Raw genomic sequence first — 19,673 nt, 5'->3', positions numbered from 1 at the left:
CATATTTAGAGAGAAATTTTTATTGCTTGCAACAATGACGACTTACTTGAAGGGTCTTAATCAATCCATAGGTAGATATGGTGGACTCTCATGGCAAAACTGGGTTTAAGGATATTTGGAAGCACAAGTAGTATCTCTACTTGGTGCAAGGAATTTGGCTAGCATGAGGGGGAAAGGCAAGCTCAACATGTTGGATGATCCATAACAGTATAATTTATTTTGGATGTAAGAACACATAACCCATTATGTTGTGTTCCTTGTCCAACATCAACCTTTTAGCATGTCATATTTTAATGAGTGCTCACAATCATAAAAGATGTCCAAGATAGTATATTTATATGTGAAAACCTCTCTTTCTTTATTACATCCTATTAATTGCAAAAATGACCAAAACTATGTTTGTCAACTCTCGAAAACTGTCGGGGGTTGGGTGCGACATATGCCAATGCATGGCTTATCATGGTGGGAGCGAGTAGAACATTGTCGATGCCCAGAAGCGGGATGAGGCGTAGACACATACGCCGGTGAACTTTACCCAGGTTTGGGGCTCTCCTAGGAGATAACACCCCTAGTCCTGCTCTGCGGGGTCTCCGCATGATCACTAAAGCTCAAGTGTGTACAATGGTGCTCCTCGAGCTATATGCTAGAGGTGGGAGAAGGCAAGGCTTGATCTCTCCTCCCCTAGGTATGAATCTAGTCCTATCCGGATGCCAACCCTTTGCATGAGTGCCCTGGGGGTTTATATAGCCCTACCCCCCAGGGGTACAATGGTACTCCAGCCGGGCGTAGGGCCCGACTGTCAGTCTCTCTGGTCGCCGGCTTCTCCGCCGACTGCTAGGGCCCGCCAGTTGGTGGGCCCCACCGGCGGGTCTGGTACGGAGCCGACAGGACGCCTCCGCCGCTTGCGGGTCCTGCTAGCTGTGGATTACTGTAGTCGTGCTGCTAATGACGCGTGCTCGATCGGGGAGGCGTGGCTACAGTCCCGCCGCCTGGTGGGAGATCACTGTAGCCACTCTGCATCTTATCTGGTTAATGGCGTGTGGGACCCTGAGGAAGGATCTGGCCGGCCGCTGGGAGCCGGCCTCCCTCGAGTCCGACCGGTGTGGCTCCCGCCGCCCTCCGGGCTCTCGCTGACCGGTAGGGCCCGCTGTCCTTGGGCCGTACCGACAGGCGATCATGGGAGCAGGACCTGGCCTGTCTGGAGTGATGTCAGGGGCGAAGTGGAAACAGTGCTGCGCCGGGAGGAGATCTCCGCTGGTACGAGGCACTGTGGCCACGCCTACCCCTGAATTCACGCGGGGGGATGGGCTACACTTTTGCCTCACCCCGTCCTGTCTTCTTTAATGGGGGTGCGGACTTTGAGGGCGTCGTGGGCCGACTGCTGGGAGTCGGCCTCTCTGGAGACCGCCTGCCAAGAGTCGTCCTAACTTGGGACCATCTTCCGGTGCATGGCCGCCTTCCAGCAGGCGGCCATCCAGTCAGCCGGCTACCAGAAGGCGGTGCTTTATCTCGGCGTTTGGAGGGGCGCAGCCGGCCCGATGTCTTGAAAGGTTCTGGGCCCTGGGTTAGGCTACCTGTGGCCCATTACTCCGACAGTAGTCCCCAAAGTTGGTGAGGCGCCATGGTTGGTGAGTCAAGGAGCCTCAACAGTTTCCTCCTCCGGGTACTCTGAAGGAAGCCTTGTCCGACTCCCGGGAAGCCGGTTGGCGGGAGTCAGTCACGTCCAGTCGGATCTTCCTGGAATTTGAAGGCATCGGCGGGAAACTGATGGCGTGCTGACTAAGCTTCTCGATCAGCCGCCGGTTGTGGGCGCGCCATGTGGTGCCAGCCGGCCGGGCCAGCCCGTAGGCCCACGCGCGCGATGGGACGCCTCGGCAGGCCAGGGCCATCATTACCGGGCCTCGGCACGCGAGCAGATCCGCTGCGGACGAGGCGGGCGGTTTTGCTCGCCCGTGGAGTTACTGCGTGCAGTAACTTTGCATGTTTAAAGGTGGGGACGTGGGGTCGTGGGCATAGTTGATCCCACGCCCGCCCCCTCGGCTTCATAGCCCGCAGGCTATAAGTAGGGGAGGAGAGGGAGCGGCAGAGCTCGCGCGCCCCTCTTCCTCGCCCCTGCTTCCTTCTTCCTTTCGCCGCAGCGCCCCCCAAGCCACGCCGAAGTGCTACTGCGGTTCGTCTCCGTCGAGCCCGTACGCCCAAGCTTTCTCGCTCCGCCCCACTCTCAGCTTCCTCGCTGCGCCTCTCTCCGTCAAGCTCTCCATGGAGCGCGAGCGAGGAGGGGACTGGGACGCATCCAATGTCAACGAGGATCATATCACCTTCCTCTACGAGATGCGGCATCTCCCCGGCGCAGATCAGGTGAAGGCGCGCGTGCCGCCAGAGGGAGAGATCTCGCCGGCGCCGGGTGAGGGCGAGCGGGTTGTCTTCCCCTTGCACTTTATCTGGGGCTTCAGCCTGCCAGCGTGTCACACCCTAGCTAGTTCAAGCATTAGAGTGTGCATCATGTTTAAATTCCACTTAAATTTGAAATGGGGAAGGCAGAAACCCCCAACACCCCCCTGGAAACAACTAGGGTTTACTAAAATTATTTTCAATGAACCTGAAATGCCCTTCTAAAAAGTTCACCCTCTTTGTCTTGGGTTAGAACCTCTGGCAAAATTGGTGCACAATTTTCTAGGTCAACAGAAGGTCATTGAATTAAATCATAAGTATTTGAATTTGGGCATTTAAATGCTATAAAATAATTTAAATGCTCAAATAATTCTGAAAATAAATGTTTGCTGTTGGATATATTCTAAACAGAGCCCACAATTATTTTCAGGATTTTTAGAAACGTTTTAGTATTTTTAATAAAGCCCAACAGTTGCAGTTAAATAGAAAAACAGAAACAAATCAAAAAAAGAGAGAGAGGGAAGCCCACCTGGGCCTTACCTGTGCTGGCCCAGCCCACCTGGCTCGGCCCAGCCGACTGGCCCTGCCAGTCATCGTCCTCCTCCCGCCAGAAGGACGCGGAGCGCGTGGCCGGCGCCCGCGGCCACACGCCGGCCACCTCCTGCTTCTGCCGACACCCTAGAGACGTCCAGGGATGCCACGCGACCCCCATGTCCCCCTCTCATCCTCCCTCACTCTCCCCCTCGTCTCCCTCACTCACCCCCGCGATGGCCGAGCGTGTTCCTCGCCGCCGTTCGTCATAGATGCCACCAGAGCCACCCCCTTGCCCTCTGATGAGCCCAATAGCTCCGCCTCATCGCCCTGGACCTCTCCGCTGACCCACGCGACTCCAAACGCCGCCGAATGCCGTCTTCACCCTCGTCTTCAACCTCGGGCACCCGAGCCATCTCCGGTCGATTTGCCGCCGCCAGGACCTCCCAGAGCTCGCTGACCCCCTCTCCGACCCTGCTGTGAGCTCCTCTTCCGCTTCCCCTAGCTCCCGTGCTCGTTTGGCCTCTGTAGACGCCGCCCCCTTCCTCACCGTAGCACGCCGCCGCGCAAGCTCGACGCCGGCGTCACTCCGGTGACCTTTTGGTCACGGGCTTGTGTCCGTCACACTCCTTACGCTGCGTAGAGGCTGTAGGTGCTAGCGCCGCACTGCCTAGGCCACTGCAGCCATGCGCACAAGCTGGCCCGAGCTTCGGCCTCCGCCTGACCTCGTCGCCGGCGATGCTCCGGCCACTCCTCGGCCAAGCCATCACCACTGCTGGATGCGGGCGAGCACCAGCTGCCCGTAGCTGCTCTCCGCGTAGCAAATGGAGCCATGTGGGCAAATCCCGCAGCACGCCGCCGCGTCTGGCCTCGCCGGCGGTTAAATGCCGGCGGGATTAGCCCCGCTGACCAAGGGTTTGACCCCAGGTTGACTCCCCTGAGTCAATGACAAGTGGGGCCCCCTCTGCTAACTAAATCAAATTAGTCTTAACTAAAAATAATTAGTTTAATTAACTACTGACACGCGGGACCCACCAGTCAGGTTTGACCTGGACGTCCCTGTTGACCACTGACGTCACCCTGACGTAATGCTGACGCAGTAATTAAATTACTGGAATTATTCTTATACAGGAAATTCCAGAAATAGTCAAAACTTCTAAAAATCATAGAAAATCAACCATAGCTCCAAATGCAAAGATTTATATATGAAAAATGATCAGAAAAATTCAATCTATCCATCTGTAATGGTTTCATGCATGACAAAACAAGTTTACCTTGCTGTTTAAGCAGAATAAGGAAATGCACTATTAAGGCCATGTTTAATGAGCTAATATTTGAATCTTTGATTCAAATGAGTTCATTCCTTTCTGTTATAGCTTGCATTAGGCCAAGACACATTCATATTGCCATGTCATAGCATGCATCATATTGTTGCATATCATCATGTGTTGATTGTGTTCCGATGTGTTCTTCGTGGTAGGTTCTGCCTCCGAGGATATTCACGAGTATCCAACTGAAGGGCAGTATCCCACTACCACTCCATCAGGCGAGCAACCATTGATCATTCCAATACAAACCCATGTTCTCGCTTCTGCTCTTGTTTACTGCATTAAGACAACGCGATTCAAACTGCTGTGTGTTACGGTAGTTGAACCCTTATCCTCTGCATGACTTGTCATTGCCACAGTAACTAGATGAAACCCACTAGCATGTGTAGGAGTTGATTGAGCCATGTATGTGATTCCTACCTTGCTATGCCTGCTATGCTTAGAGTTGTGTCAGGTCTGGTTCATCTGGGTGATGGGCTAGAGTGATATGATCATGTCGGTAATAAGAGGGATGTGTGGAACATGTTTTGGTAAAGGTATCGATGAGAGGCCATGTAGGAGTACATGGTGGGTTGTTTCATTGAGGCTGTCCCTAAGAACTGAGATCTGTATGTGTGATTTAAGATTCAGCTACTACCATGCATTGGGATCCTTAATTGACCCTCTCGGCTTCTTAATCACCCTAGTACTCTGTCCAGGAGTTGCAAATAGTTTCTGGTGTTTGTAGGTTATGTTTTGCCGGCCGTGCGTAGCGCTGACCCTAGGGGTGGGCTATGTTGCGGTAGATACACCATGGCACGGTGTACCGAGTCACCCGTTTGGTGTCTCGGGAACCCTGTTCACATCGTTCGGGTCCATATGTGGAACCCTCGGCCGAACTCCCTGCGGATGGAACCTGGATAGGCGATAAACCTGGACTAGAGACTTAAGTGTTTAGGTAGGCCGTGGCCGACACCCTCGCTGGGCTTCCGCTTGAAGGTTCCGAGTACATGTCGTGTAAGCGGCGGTAAGTGGTGAAAGCGTGTATGAAGAAGTACACCCCTGCAGGGTATAAAACTATTCGAATAGCCGCGTCCGCGGTAAAGGACTACTTGGTTGCCTATACAGTTCATAGACAAGTTAATGGATACTACTAAAAGACTCAAGATAAGTGTGAGTACCGAGGATGGCCCTCTCGTAGGATGACGAGGGAGGATCCTCGGTGGAGTATTGTGTTGGTGAGTAGTGGACTCGTGTGCGAAAACTATTTTGCTGGTGGAGTTCCGTAGGATAGCTTAGCCAAGAGTCAAAGCTGGCTTGCTGCAATAACCCCACCACCTTCTTGAGAATAAGCATGTATAGTAGGTTCTAATGTAAGACTTGCTGAGTACCTTTGTACTCATGTTTGCTTAATTACTGTTTTCAGACGACACCACCCCCTCCGATGGGTTCTACGTAGACCTTGACGTCGACGAGTGACTAGCCACCCAGGTGGTGATCCGGGCCATGGAGGGCCCTATGTAGATAGACAGGCTTCGAGAAGCCTTCTTTCTTTCTAGAGTCTGTACTCAGACTAGTTGCTTCCGCATGTGCTTGTATGATTGTATGACTTGAGTGTCGGGTCATGTGACCCCTATCTGTATGAACATGTTATGTATGGCTCTCTGGAGCCTTTAAATAAAGTACTTGAGTTGTAGAGTTTTGTTGTGATGCCATGTTGTATGTACTCATATTGGGCATATTGTGTGTATGATTGAAATGCTTGGTATGAGTGGGATCCGACAATCTAGTTGATTATCCTTGGTAGCCTTTCCTATGGGGAAATGTAGTCTAGTGTTCCTCGAGCCATAGTAGTCCGCTACAGCCCGGTTCACCGGAGTCCTGCTAGCCCAGCACTACTGTTCAGGACACTTGACTGGTCGGCATGTGTTTCACTTCGTTCCTATGCATGTCCCTTCGGGGAAATGCCACGCGGTGACTTCCGGAGTCCTGCCTAGCCTGCTACAGCCCGGGTTCCCCGGAGTCCTGTTAGCCCAGTGCTACAGCCCGGAATCACTCGCTGATGACCGACATGCTCGATGTGATTCATGTATGCCTGTCTCCATAGGTCTGTGCCGCTTTGGGTTCACGACTAGCCATGTCGGCCCGGGTTCTCTGTCATATGGATGCTAGTGACACTATCATATACGTGAGCCAAAAGGCGCAAACGGTCCTAGGCCATGGTAAGGCGACACCCGTGGGATACCGTGCGTGAGGCCGCAAAGTGATATGAGGTGTTACCGGCTAGATCGATGTGGCTTGGAATCAGGGTCCTGACAGCGTTGGTATCAGAGCCGGACTGCCTGTAGGTTCGTTGAGCCAAACTGGTCGATGTCGAGTCTAGAAATGCTTTAGTTATATGTAGGGGAATTGATTGTGGAGGGAACATAAGGCTCTTTTACTCCTTTACTCTATGCCTCTGATCTGAGTCATTCTCTTCTCATTCAACGTGGGTTAAGGACTAGGCTCTCTTCTTCTATCAGGTTCACGTGTTACTAATCCGTAGTAGCTTATAGGATTGTGGTTACAAGTCCCAGTTCAGTTTCTACTATTCTTAGTATGTTGCTAATTGAATCAGAACCTTGATATGATGTTGTTGAGTGGTATTGCAAACTGTTGTGGATGTCTCAAATTCTTTTCTGAGCATTTACAGCTGTTATGCTGTCCAATTTTCCCTAGAAATTCTAATGTCTTTGCATTGTGGTTGTGCTTTCAGATGGCCAACCGTGTCCAAAACCAAGTGGTTCGCCTGACCCGGTGCCTCGACGTGCCCGGTCATACTGCTATGTTAGTCCGGGTAATGATCGAGACGGGTTACCGTTGGTATCCCGAATACACCGTCGAAGAGCAATTCCGAGACTTTAATCAAAGCCAATATTTCTGCATCGTCAGGATATTTCCTTCTTATCCTGGATCTACCGAGCCCCTTCACTGTTCCTATGGACTCGGGGTTACTATTGAGATGGCTGTGCAGGATGCTGCCTATTCCATGATGACCATCATGCGAGTCCGGACTGGCCTGCTTCGGAACACCGACTTCTGTTACATGCCAGCTTCACTTCCGGGAGCGCAAGGGTATCTTCAGGCTATCTATGCTGACTCCACTCAGGAGGACTCATTAACTCGTACCACTGCCGAGATGCTCGAAGATAAGGACCTAGAGAATCGGGCCTTGAGGCTAGAGCTTTTCAATACCCGTGCTGATCATTGGGCCACATTGACTCGGTTTGCACCTGCGGTGCAAGCTGGATGGATGGATACAAGGGATCTATATCCTGTGAGATCTGCTCTACTAGACATGGTGGATTGGCGTGATGTGGGAGGCATCACCCCACCCCGTGGTCCCCGCGGGCCACCGTTTGTTGGTCCAAGACCTCATCCTAGCCCCTATGGTCCACAGGCTCCTCAGGACCGTCTGTTCCCGGATGGTCACGTTGAACTTCCAGGCTATGGAGGTGACTTCTATGAGGACTACTACGGAGCTATCTGAGTTAGTAGTAGTACCACTAGTATTGTAATAGTTGTATCTTCACTGTCCTGCGTGACTGGTGGACTACGACTTAGCGTGTAATCAATTCCGGAGGTGTAGACAAATAATGTATAGGAGCTTGGGATGCCTCCGATGAGATGTAACGTCTTTCATCATAGTTGTACTATAGCCTGGGCTTGTACTAAACTATGTATGATGTGTATGACCGTTGGTATATATATGGCAGTTTTATATTACCATGACATACGGATGAATATCTCTGAATTCCGTGTTATCCATTACATTCTGCACTTCCTTGCTAAGTTTGAGCCATCCTTATCTAAACCATTGTCTTGTTTTCTCCTAGGATGGTCAACACCCGCAGCAACCCTGCTGTCTCGGAGCAGGGGGAAGCCAGTGCAGCTAGGGATGAAAATCTGCCTCACCCGCCTTCTCTGGCCGAAGTGATGCTGGAGGTGGAAAGAAACAAGCGTGAGACTAACCACCTGCTGGAGCGGATTGAGCAGAACACTGCACGCCATCCACGAAATGACTTGGTGTCAATCAATGACTTTATCAAGCTGTACCCACCAAAGTTTAACCATTCCGTCGAACCCCTCGACGCGGATGACTGGCTTATCAGCATTACCCACAAGCTACGTTCTGCCAACGTAGTCGAAGCCAACAAGGTTACCTATGCTGCCTATCACCTTGAAGGCCCTGCTAGCCTTTGGTGGGAAAACTTCGAAGCTATGCGCCCGGTCGGCCAAATCACTACTTGGGCTGAATTCAGTGAGGCTTTCCGTGAGCATCACATTCCGGAAGGTCTCATGGATCACAAGAGGGAGGAGTTCTGCAACTTCACCCAAGGAAGACTGACTGTGGATGCTTATAGTCGTGAATTTGGGAATCTGGCACGTTATGCCCCTGAAGAGGTATCTACTGACGCTAAGAAGCAGGCAAGGTTCCGCAAGGGACTTAGCCCTGAGCTTCGCCGCGATCTTCGTCTGCACGAGTGCACCTCTTTTCAGAAGTTGGTCAATAAAGCCATCAGTGCTGAGACAGGCCAGACTGATTATGACGCTTCACGCAAGCACTCCTGTGATTTTGGCTCTTCATCCGGCTCTGGAGCTCAGAAGCGCCGGGTGTGGATTCCAAGCACGGCACTGCCACCCAGGTTCATCCCGAGGCCATCCTTTGAGGCGCCTCGTCCCAACCAGCAATTTGCACCGCCCAAGCCCTATGGTGGCCCCGCTGCTAATGCTGCTCCACGCCCCACTGTGGTGACATGCTTTAAGTGTGGAGAGCCGGGTCACTATAGCCGAGAGTGTCCCCAGAACAACAACCCCATTCAAACTGGAAAGTCCTTGGCCATGGTAAGCCTGCGGGAAAGACATTCTATGCCAAGCCGGTCACCACTGCCCGTGGCCATGTCAACTATGTTTCAGCCGAGGAGGCTCATGAGGATCCCAACGTCGTCCTTGGTACGCTCCTTGTTAACTGCCATCCAGCATCTGTTCTTTTCGATACTGGAGCATTTCATTCATTCATATCCGAGAACTATGCTCGATTGCATAACATGACATTCTGTGACATGCCCACTTCCATGGTAATTCAAACTCCGGGTTCTAAATGGCAAACTTTTAGAGTAAGCCATGGGAACAAAATTCTTGTCGATAGACTTGTCTTCCTTGCATCCTTAATAGCTCTCAAGTCCACGGACATAAACATCATCTTGGGTATGGACTGGATGTCAGCTCATTATGCTAAGATTGATTGTGCCACTAGAACCGTTCAACTTACTCACCCATCGGGCAAGACAGTCAATGTCTTAACTCGAGTGGCCAAGCGCCAGCTTTACTCCTTAAATGCCAACCCCCTTCCAGACCTTGAGGATGTTCCGGTAGTCCGAGACTTTCCGGATGTCTTTCCAGAAGAACTGACAGGGATGTTGAGTTTGTGATAGACCTTGTTCCAGGAACCGTTCCAATTTCTAGAAGACCCTACAAGATGGCACCCTTAGAACTAGCCGAGCTTAAAAACCAACTCGATGAGTCCTTGAAAAAGGGTTTCATCCGTCCTAGTTCCTCTCCTTGGGCTTGCCCCGTCCTCTTCGTTAAGAAGAAGGATGGAACGGATCGAATGGTTGTGGATTACCGACCTGTCAACCTGGTCACCATCAAGAACAAATACCCACTTCCCAGGATCAACGATCTGTATGATCAGCTCGCTGGATCCTCGGTCTTCTCCAAGATGGATTTGAGGTTGGGCTACCATCAAATCAAAATCAGAAATGGGGACATTCCCAAAACGGCCTTTGTTACTCGTTATGGCCAATACGAGTACACCGTTATGTCCTTCAGTTTAACCAATGCCCCAGCTACCTTCTCCCGGTTAATGAACTCAGTTTTCATGGAGTACTTGGATAAATCCGTCGTAGTATACCTCGATGACATACTCATCTACTCCAAGAATGAAGAGGAACATGCCGAACATCTAAGGCTGGTATTGATGAAACTTCGAGAGCATCACCTTTATGCCAAATTCTCCAAGTGTGAATTTTGGTTGCCAGAAGTGACCTATCTAGGCCATGTAATCTCTGGTAAGGGTATTGCTATCAGTCCCGAGCGAGTTCAAGCCATCCTTGATTGGACTCCACCTGAGACGGTCAAGCAAGTTCGGAGCTTCCTTGGCTTAGCGAGCTATTGCCGCCGCTTCGTCGAGAATTTCTCCAAGTTTGCTAAACCTCTAACTGAACTCCTCAAGAAAGATAAAAAGTTCAAGTGGACTCCACAGTGCGAGTTCAGCTTTCAGGAACTGAAAAGACGCCTGACATCTGCCCCCGTACTGGTACCACCAGACTTCTCCAAGGGCTTTATTATCTATTGCGACGCCTCGCGACAAGGACCAGGTTGCATACTTATGCAAGATCGTCAGGCAATTGCCTATGCTTCACGGCAATTACACCCACATGAGGAAAATTATCCCACACATGATCTAGAGCTTGCAGCTGTAGTCCATGCACTTAAAACCTGGCGACATTACCTCCTCGGTAATCGTTGCGAAATCTTCACCGATCACCAAAGTTTGAAATATATCTTCACCCAACCAGATTTGAATCTCAGGCAAAGACGTTGGGTCGAGTTGATCCCGGATTACGACTTAGGAATAACTTACACCCCGGGCAAAGCCAATGTCATGGCTGATGCGCTAAGTCGTAAATCCTATTGTAACAACCTGATGTTACAACAAAGTCAACCACTTCTCCACGAGGAATTTCGTAAGCTTAATCTTCACATTGTTCCTCGAGGTTTTTTATCCACCCTGGTAGCGAAACCTAACCTTATGGATCAAATCATAACCGCCCAGCGGTATGATAAGGGCATATCCCGAATTAAGGAAAACATCGCTAGCGGAGTTGCTAAATGTTTCTCCATGGATGAGCGAGGTGCTGTCTTCTTCGAGAACCGTTTGGTGGTTCCCAAGAAACAACATCTATGCCAGTTGATCCTTAAGGAAGCTCATGAATCCCCTCTCACCATTCATCCCAGTAGTACCAAAATGTATCAAGACCTACGCCAGAGGTTTTGGTGGACTAGGATGAAGAGAGAAATCGCTCAATACATTGCTAATTGTGATGTTTGTCGTCATGTTAAAGTAGAGCATCAACGGCCTGCTGGCACCCTTCAACCTTTGGCTATTCCTGAATGGAAATGGGAAAAATCAGTATGGATTTCATCACTGGGTTTCCCAGGACCAAGAGAGGGAATAATGCCATCTTCGTCGTGATCGACCGACTTTCCAAAGTAGCCCACTTTCTACCTGTTCGTGAGAGTATCATCGCTAGCCAGCTAGCCGATTTATACATCTCCTGAATAGTGTCTCTTCATGGTGTTCCATTGGAAATTAACTCAGACCGTGGGAGTCTCTTCACCTCTCGATTTTGGGGAAGTTTCCAAAATGCTATGGGAACTCGTCTCTCTTTTAGTACCGCCTTCCATCCTCAATCAAGTGGTCAAGTAGAGCGAGTCAATCAAATTCTGGAAGATATGCTCCGAGCTTCTGTTATCTCGTACGGAATGAGTTGGGAGAATTGCCTCCCATTCACGGAGTTTGCTTATAACAATAGTTATCAAGCCAGCTTGGGCAAGGCTCCTTTCGAAGTTCTCTATGGACAAAAATGTCGAACGCCTCTTAACTGGTCAGAAACTGGGGAAAGACAACTCTTTGGCCCAGATATGATTCAGGAAGTAGAAGAGCAGGTTCGCGTTATTCGTGAGAAATTGAAAACAGCCCAATCTCATCAAAAGAGTCAATATGATCATAAACATAAGCCTATGAATTATGAAGTTGACGAGAAGGCTTACCTTCGGGTTACTCCGTTAAAGGGAAACCATCATTTCGGTATCAAAGGCAAATTGGCTCCTCATTACATTGGACCCTTTCGCATTCTTGCCAAACGAGGATAAGTTGCCTACCAATTGGAACTACCTCCGCATCTTTCCAGAGTTCACGATGTCTTCCACGTTTCACAACTCAGGCGTTGCTTCGCGGATCCTATCCGTGGAGTGGACCACGAAACGCTTGATCTACAAGATAACCTCTCATATCGGGAATATCCCGTTCGTATCCTTGATCAAGCTGAGTGTACCACTCGACGTCATAATATCAAGTTTCTCAAGGTTCAATGGTCACACCATTCCGAGAAAGAAGCCACTTGGGAAAGGGAGGATCGTCTTCGACTCGAGTACCCCACCTTCTTCCCGGAGGATCCTAAATCTCGGGACGAGATTCTTTTGAGTGGGGGTGAGTTGTCACACCCTAGCTAGTTAAAGCATTAGAGTGTGCATCATGTTTAAATTCCTCTTAAATTTGAAATGGGGAAGGCAGAAACCCCCAACACCCCCCCTGGAAACAAGTAGGGTTTACTAAAATTATTTTCAATGAACCTGAAATGCCCTTCTAAAAAGTTCACCCTCTTTGTCTTGGGTTAGAACCTCTGGAAAAATTGGTGCACAATTTTCTAGGTCAACAGAAGGTCATTGAATTAAATCATAAGTATTTGAATTTGGGCATTTAAATGCTATAAAATAATTTAAATTCTCAAATAATTCTGAAAATAAATGTTTGTTGTTGGATATATTCTAAACAGAGCCCACAATTATTTTCAGGATTTTTGGAAACGTTTTAGTATTTTTAATAAAGCCCAACAGTTGCAGTTAAATAGAAAAACAGAAACAAATCAAAAAAAGAGAGAGAGGGAAGCCCACCTGGGACTTACCTGTGCTGGCGCAGCCCACCTGGCTCGGCCCAGCCGGCTGGCCCTGCCAGTCGTCGTCCTCCTCCCGCCAGAAGGACGCGGAGCGCGTGGCCGGCGCCCGCGGCCACACGCCGGCCACCTCCTGCTTCTGCCGACGCCCTGGAGACGTCCAGGGATGCCACGCGACCCCCACGTCCCCCTCTCATCCTCCCTCACTCTCCCCCTCATCTCCCTCACTCTCCCCCGCGATGGCCGAGCGCGTTCCTCGCTGCCGTTCGCCGTAGACGCCACCAGAGCCACCCCCTCGCCCTCCGACGAGCCCAATAGCTCCGCCTCGTCACCCTGGACCTCTCCACTGACCCACGCGACTCGAAACGCCGCCGAACGCCGTCTTCGCCCTCGTCTTCAACCTCGGGCACCCGAGCCATCTCCGGTCAATTCGCCGCCACCAGGACCTCCCCGAGCTCGCTGACACCCTCTCCGACCCCGCTGTGAGCTCCTCTTCCTATTCCCCTAGCTCCCATGCTCGTTTGGCCTCTGTAGACGCCGCCCCCTTCCTCACCGTAGCACGCCGCCGTGCAAGCTCGACGTCGGCGTCACTCCGGTGACCTTTTGGTCACGGGCTTGTGTCTGTCACACTCCTCGCGCCGCGTAGAGGCTGTAGGTGCTAGCGCCGCACCGCCTAGGCCACTTCAGCCACGCGCACGAGCTGGCCCGAGCTTCGGCCTCCGCCTGACCTCGTCGCCGGCGATGTTCCGGCCACTCCCCGGCCAAGCCATCACCACGGCTGGATGCGGGCGAGCACCTGCTGCCCGTAGCTGCTCTCCGCGTAGCAAATGGAGCCCTGTGGGCAAATCCCGCAGCACACCGCCGTGTCTGGCCTCGCCGGCGGTTAAACGCCGGCGGGATTAGCCCCGCTGACTAGGGGTTTGACCCTAGGTTGACTCCCCTGAGTCAATGACAAGTGGGCCCCCCTCTGCTAACTAAATCAAATTAGTCTTAACTAAAAATAATTAGTTTAATTAACTACTGACACGCGGGACCCACCAGTCAGGTTTGACCTGGACGTCCCCGTTGACCACTGACGTCACCCTGACGTAATGCTGACGCAGTAATTAAATTACTGGAATTATTCTTATACAGGAAATTCCAGAAAATAGTCAAAACTTCTAAAAATCATAGAAAATCAACCATAGCTCCAAATGCAAAGATTTATATATGAAAAATGATCAGAAAAATTCAATCTATCCATCTGTAATGGTTTCATGCATGAATAAACGAGTTTACCTTGCTGTTTAAGCAGAATAAGGAAATGTACTATTAAGGCCATGTTTAATGAGCTAATATTTGAATCTTTGATTCAAATGAGTTCATTCCTTTCTGTTATAGCTTGCATTAGGCCAAGACACATTAATATTGCCATGTCATAGCATGCATCATATTGTTGCATATCGTCATGTGTTGATTGTGTTCCAATGTGTTCTTCGTGGTAGGTTCTGCCTCCGAGGATATTCACGAGTATCCAACTGAAGGGCAGTATCCCACTACCACTCCATCAGGCGAGCAACCATTGATCATTCCGATACAAACCCATGTTCCCGCTTCTGCTCTTGTTTACTGCATTAAGACAACGCGATTCAAACTGCTGTGTGTTACGGTAGTTGAACCCTTATCCTCTGCATGACCTGTCATTGCCACAGTAACTAGATGAAACCCACTAGCATGTGTAGGAGTTGATTGAGCCATGTATGTGATTCCTACCTTGCTATGCCTGCTATGCTTAGAGTTGTGTCAGGTCTGGTTCATCTAGGTGATGGGCTAGAGTGATATGATCATGTCGGTAATAAGAGGGATGTGTGGAACATGTTTTGGTAAAGGTATCGATGAGAGGCCATGTAGGAGTACATGGTGGGTTGTTTCATTGAGGTCGTCCCTAAGAACTGAGATCTGTATGTGTGATTTAAGATTCAGCTACTACCATGCATTGGGATCCTTAATTGACCCTCTCGGCTTCTTAATCACCCTAGTACTCTGTCCAGGAGTTGCAAATAGTTTCTGGTGTTTGTAGGTTATGTGTTGGCGGCCGTGCGTAGCGCTGACCCTGGGGGTGGGCTATGTTGCGGTAGATACACCATGGCACGGTGTACCGAGTCACCCGTTTGGTGTCTCGGGAACCCTGTTCACATCGTTTGGGTCCGTATGTGGAAACCTCGGCCGGACTCCCTACGGATGGAACCTGGATAGGCGATAAACCTGGACTAGAGACTTAAGTGTTTAGGTAGGCCGTGGCCGACACCCTCGCTGGGCTTCCGCTTGAAGGTTGCCGAGTACATGCCGTGTAAGCGGCGGTAAGTGGTGAAAGCGTGTATGAAGAAGTACACCCCTGCATGGTATAAAACTATTCGAATAGCCGCGTCCGCGGTAAAGGACTACTTGGTTGCCTATACAGTTCATAGACAAGTTAATGGATACTACTAAAAGACTCAAGATAAGTGTGAGTACCGAGGATGGCCCTCTCGTAGGATGACGAGGGAGGATCCTCGGTGGAGTATTGTGTTGGTGAGTAGTGGACTCGTGTGCGAAAACATTTTACTGGTGGAGTTCCGTAGGATAGCTTAGCCAAGAGTCAAAGCTGGCTTGCTGCAATAACCCCACCACCTTCTTGAGAATAAGCATGTATAGTAGGTTCTGATGTAAGACTTGCTGAGTACCTTTGTACTCATGTTTGCTTAATTACTGTTTTCAGACGACACCGCCCCCTCCGATGGGTTCTACGTAGACCTTGACGTCGACGAGTGACTAGCCACCCAGGTGATGATCCGAGCCATGGAGGGCCCTATGTAGATAGACAGGCTTCGAGAAGCCTTCTTTCTTTCTAGAGTCTGTACTCAGACTAGTTGCTTCCGCATGTGCTTGTATGATTGTATGACTTGAGTGTCGGTTCATGTGACCCGTATCTGTATGAACATGTTATGTATGGCTCTCTGGAGCCTTTAAATAAAGTACTTGAGTTGTAGAGTTTCGTTGTGATGCCATGTTGTATGTACTCATATCGGGCATATTGTGTGTATGATTGAAATGCTTGGTATGAGTGGGATCCGACAATCTAGTTGATTATCCTTGGCAGCCTTTCCTATGGGGAAATGTAGTCTAGTGTTCCTCGAGCCATAGTAGTCCGCTACAGCCCGGTTAACCGGAGTCCTGCTAGCCCAGCACTACTGTTCAGGACACTTGACTGGCCGGCATGTGTTTCACTTTGTTCCTATGTCTGTCCCCTCGGGGAAATGTCACGCGGTGACTTCCGGAGTCCTGCCTAGCCTGCTACAGCCCAGGTTCCCCGGAGTCCTGTTAGCCCAGTGCTACAGCCCGGAATCACTCGCTGATGGCCGACATGCTCGATGTGATTCATGTATGCCTGTCTCCATAGGTCTATGCCGCTTTGGGTTCACGACTAGCCATGTCGGCCAGGGTTCTCTGTCATATGGATGCTAGCGACACTATCATATACGTGAGCCAAAAGGCGCAAACGGTCCCGGGCCATGGTAAGGCGACACCCGTGGGATACCGTGCGTGAGGCCGCAAAGTGATATGAGGTGTTACCGGCTAGATCGATGTGGCTTGGAATCGGGGTCCTAACACGGCGAGCGACTTCCTCCGCTCGTTCCTCGAGTTCTACCACCTTCAGCCTCATCACATCATGCCCAACACTGTGATGCTCCTGGCCACCTTCGTTACGATGTGCGAATGATACCTCGGCATTCTCCCCACCATCAAGCTGTGGGGAGCCTTCTTTTACACCAAACTAGGCACCTCCATCCGGGAGGTGGCTGCCCAGTGTGGTGCTTTTATTGGGGTCCGCTGGCCATCGCCGCAAAACAACTTCCCGACCATCAAGCTGCCGTAGTCGGTGAAGATGTGGCAGCAATCCTACTTCTACGTGGAGAACATAGACCCGGCTGCCGACTTCCTCAACCTGCCGGCATACGAAGCCGGCCTGCCTGCCGAGCCTCAGGCTAGCTGGGGCTATAAGCCGAAGCCAGTGTCGGCAGATGGCACCGCCGCCATCCAACGGCTCCGGGAGCTGATCGACATCGAAGGCCTCAGGGCGTCTGACTTGCTGGTCGCCTACGTCGAGCGCCGGGTTCTTCCGCTCCAACGCCGGCCGCACCTGATCAGCCAGATGAGCGGGCACCGCGATCCATGCCGGCTAGGCACCAAGGAGATGCCAGCTGCTGAAGTCGCAAACTTGGTGAATGAGATCTCCGGCCTCAAGCTGGAGGGGTCTTGGAGTTTCGGCAAGCGGCCATATTCCCGCGCCGACCCACCGCCTGCGGTAAGTTTGTCGATACTCTCTCTCTCTCTCTCTCTCTCTCTCTCTCTCTCTCTGATACTTGCCCTAGTCTTGATTTTGATCTTGGTCAACCGGCCTTCTGTTGTCTAAAATAGATCTATATGTTGGACACGACGGCCGCCCTTGTAGGGGCGGGTGGTGACTACCAGCCGGACCGGGCGGTAAGCGATGTGGACGATCCCGACTTGGGGGCAGCCGTCTTGGAGGACACCGTGACTGGCGGTGTCTATGAAGCTGGTGGCTCCGAAGAAGTCGGCATCGAGTCCTGGCCTGATGACGATGAAGACGAAGAAGAGCCGCGCCCCGCGCGAGGCGCTGATAAGTCGGACGCAGGCCCCTCCGGTGAGCCGACTGCCCGAGGCGGCGCGTGCAAGTGTAAGCAAGGCGCTGCCTTGTTCGGCAGTGCGCCGAAGAAGCCCAAGAATCTAAGCGCGGTGACCAAACGGAAGGAGGCCGCGGCGAAAGCGGCCAAGTACCAGAAGGTCCCCAAGGCGCCCCCTATGGTGTCGGCGTAAGTTTCTTTCCTTTGTGCTTTCCTTCTCATTGACTATTTCTAAACTTCTTTTGCTTTACGTTCTTGATTTTAGGGCTCCATTCTCCGTCGTGAGGTCGGCGGAGACCTCCATCACCACCCGGCGGATCGATCTGGCCGCCGACCTCCAAGACGCGATGGAGTGGAATGTGCGGGAGGCGCGCGAGGAGCGGGAAGCTACCCGCCGGAAGAAGGTGGAAGCTGACAAGGCGGAGGCCGCCGCCCTGAAGAAACTGGCGGAGGCCGAGGCCGCCGATGTGGCGAAGAAGCGTGCTGAAGAGGCCGCGCATCGCCAGTCGGCAGTGTTCGTTGTTCCTCTGAACTCTGCGCCACCACCACCGGAGTTTGTGGCGCAGACTGGGGAAGCCGGCCGCGAGCACCCTATTATGGAAAGGGATGGTGGCGACGTCGCCATGCCGGACGTCCTCGTGCCCCCGCCACCTCCTTCTACGGAGGCTCGAGACAAGCGACCGGTCGACCCGCCAGCACCACCAGCCGGGAACGAGATGGTGACGGGCCCGACTCCCGGGGTCCGTAGACCCCTACGCCGCCGGCTAGTGAAGGCGGCATCGGCGCCGCGCCCGCTGGAGGCCGACATCGCAAACTCCTTGATTTCGGACACCGAGGCGACCAGCGCCGCACCCGCTGTGTGGGTGCGGGGAGGCGAAACGGGCCCTCTGAACCAGGCGATTCTGGACGTTCAAGCAAAACTCCACACCGAGGCCGACGCTCTCAAGCTCTGCAACAAGACTTTCCTGGAGTTGCCAGAGGCCATCCGGGTACACTTCTTGCTTCTTTGCTCTTGATTCTTGTACTTCTTCATGGGGGCATGCTGGCGCACCCACTGGGTGTAGTCCCCGAGTTTCGGGCCGGCTGCTGAGCAAGCGTCTCGGAACTCTAATTGGCGAGCTCCGAGTACTAAATATCGTTGCTTGCAGGATTATCATAACCTCCGTGCGGCCGCCTTCAACTCCAAGGTCCTGGAGTCGGATCAACGTGCTGCCGACTTGTCGGAGAGTTGGAGTAAGTCTCCTTCTTCCTCTGCAGGGGCGCGCTAGCGCACCCGTGGGCTGTAATCCCCGAGATTCGGGCCGACTGCTGAGCAGTCGGGCCGGATCTTCCTGGCGACTTCATCTTTCTTTGCTGACTGTTGTCGTCTCTTTCTCTTTTCACTTTTTGCAGAAGCCAACGTTGTTCTTCAACGACAACTGGGCGAAGCCAACGCCGTGCTTCGAGCCAAGGAGGTGGACTGCGGCAAGCTGGCGGAGGAGCGCGACCGTCTTATCACGCAGCTGGCGGAACAGAAGGAGCTCCTCAAGAAAGCCTAGGAGGAGGCGGAGGCTGGGGAGACCATACTCCTTGCTGAATTTACGATCGAGCGCTCCGCCTGGACCGACAAGGAAATGGAGCTAACTTCTGTCTTTCACGTGATCGAGGACATAGTCGATGGTAAGCTTCCCTCTTTTTACTTCTTTGAACTACCGGCTTGTTGGTTGAGCCAGCTTCTCGTTTTTAACTTTGGATTTTGCTTTCTATTTGGCAGACTTCTTCCCTGGCTACTCGGACACCGCCAACCAGGCCATCGAAGCTGATCGCGAAGGACGGAGGGCGGACGGTGCGCATATCGCTGCCAACGACCCCTGGACCCTTAGCGAGCAGATCCTGAGCATCGAGGCCCGTCATCGGCTGGCACACCGGATGTTGCGCCAGCTTCAGCGTCTCGGCGCCCAGGCGGTTGCCACCCTGTTGCCTGACATGCCGGCTCCGCACACTCCCAGTCGGACTGCCGACTG

Source organism: Triticum dicoccoides, chromosome 7A, assembly GCF_002162155.2.
Source record: "Triticum dicoccoides isolate Atlit2015 ecotype Zavitan chromosome 7A, WEW_v2.0, whole genome shotgun sequence".
NCBI classification, from domain to species: domain Eukaryota; kingdom Viridiplantae; phylum Streptophyta; class Magnoliopsida; order Poales; family Poaceae; genus Triticum; species Triticum dicoccoides.
This window is presented reverse-complemented; position numbering follows the sequence as displayed.